At 45.7% G+C, this 2,164-nt stretch overlaps 1 pseudogene; it reads right to left on the bottom strand.

Moving 5' to 3' along the window:
• Positions 1-209: 209 nt before the first annotated feature.
• LOC142687842 (5S ribosomal RNA) lies at positions 210-328 on the bottom strand (annotated as a pseudogene).
• Positions 329-2,164: the final 1,836 nt, after the last annotated feature.

Genomic DNA, 2,164 nt, shown 5'->3' with positions numbered 1-2,164 from the left:
AAACGGCATAACAATAGGTCAACACTCAACAGCACCACGAATTCCCAGACAGTCTCCTACGCTAGTACCAGCAAGGGATAATGCTGTGTAACTTCTGCAATCTGACGAGAGCAGGCATATTTAGCTTAGAATGGCCATTGACATTAAATGCCTTAATTCATAGTCCTTTTTAATAGATTGTGAAACAAAATCTAAACAGCATAAAAATAGGTCAACAGCACCACGTATTTCCAGACAGTCTCCCACACTGGTACTAGCGAGGCCTTAAGCCGTGTAACTACTGCGATCTGACGAATGCAGGAATATTCAGCTTAGAATGGCCATTGACATCTTGAGCTTTAGCCCATAGTGCTTTTTTAATCGATTGTGAAACAAAAGCTAAACAACATAATAATAAGGCAACCACACCACAGATTCCCAGACAATCTCCCACACTGGTACTAGCGAGGTCTTAAACTGCGATCTGACGAGAGCAGGCACATTAAGCTTAGAATGACCATTGACATTAAATGCTTTAATCCATAGTCCTTTTTAATCTATTGTGAAACAAAGTCTAAACGGCATAACAATAGGTCAACAATAGAGATGAGCGAACTTATCAAAAGTTCGGTTCAGCTAGTTCGCCGAATTTCACAAAAAAGTTCGATTCGGACCGAACCTGTCACTTCCGTGCGCCGAGCATGCTACTGTCCAGGGTGCTGATAGAGTTAATGGGCTGCACTAACTCTTTCAGCAACCTTGACAGTACATGCTCGGCGCGCGGAAAATAATGTAATAAAAAAATAAAAATAATACGTTCGTACTTACTTTCCTCCTGTCCGGCCTCCAGCGATGACGTTTCATCCCTTTCGCCGCTGCCGGCTAAGCTGGAGTGACGTCAGTACAGCTCACACCTCCGCTCTGACGTTCGAACGTTTCCCTGAGGTGTGAGCTGTACTGACGTCACTCCAGCTTAGCCGGCCGGTCCTCCAGGTGGGGCCGCTCTATCCAGAGCCTGTATTGCTGATCCTCCGTCTGTGACCTCTGACCTCGAAGGGTGATATGTGGATTGATGTCATGTAGCCCATTCTGGCCTCACTGGTTACATGTCATCAAGCAGAGAGATGGTGCAGCGGAATGGCATTTGTGGGGCCTAAACACTAAGAATATTCTTCACCCATGGCCTCATTAAGGTACTATCATGAACATGATTTCCTGTCTCTGATGAAGTCCCAGCTGGGATGAAACGCGTAAGATGTTTGCACGGTGGTGAGAGACGTCATCACACCGTTTTCCTCAGGCGTGGTTACCTGTAACTCCATGCCTCAAACCACGCTTGGTTTGTTACCTACTACCTTGGCCGGTGTTTTCTTTCTGGGTCTCTGGACTTGAGATTCCTAACCCCCACTACCTACGAGGTATGAGACACAACACCTAGAGGATATTTATTGGCCGTTTTAAATCCGAAGCAAGGATTTTGCATGCACGCTACAACAGCCCTTACCTGTACCCGGGAATCAATTTATCCAGTCACGGATAAGGAAGCAAAGCAAAAATCCACTCGGTGTAATGGCAGGGGGTAGGGAGACGGACAAGTGAGCCCTAATCTACCCGCCACTCTGTCCCTGCCTACTTGCAACGACCCGCCCTAGGCGACGGGGTACAACTGGGCGGCAGTCCCTGCGCTCAGTAAGTGCACGACAAACACAACAAACATACAAAGGAACACAAGCAAGGAAAAGGGGCAGTAGCCCACGGCAACACCGTGAGCAACCAGAGTGGTGAACGAGCCGAGTCAAGCCAGGAGTGTAAAGCCTATAGGTGTGGGGTACAATTAACACAACAATGTAGCAGAAAAGAGAATAACAATCTTTATTGAAAAAGTCACAGGATTAAAAAGATGAGTCATGCACAGCATGAAAGTAAAACGTTCGTCTGATGCCAGAGATACAAGTGCACCATGGGTGAATGGACACATATATATGGTAATAGCAGCTGTGTTAAATAGATAGACCATACAAGTTTGATTAGGAGTTAATCAGACAGGACAGAGATTGTAAAACACAAGTGAAAAAATAGATAAATACATTGGTGAAGTCTCTGTGTCAGTACAGATCAGGTCTATGAATAAAACAGCAAAGAAAGATGAATGTAGCTGGTCACATACCCATGGTGATGTCTCAGG

The sequence above is a fragment of the Rhinoderma darwinii genome, chromosome 1 (genome assembly GCF_050947455.1).
Source record: "Rhinoderma darwinii isolate aRhiDar2 chromosome 1, aRhiDar2.hap1, whole genome shotgun sequence".
In the NCBI taxonomy this organism is placed as follows: Eukaryota; Metazoa; Chordata; class Amphibia; order Anura; family Rhinodermatidae; genus Rhinoderma; species Rhinoderma darwinii.
This window is presented reverse-complemented; position numbering and strand designations above follow the sequence as displayed.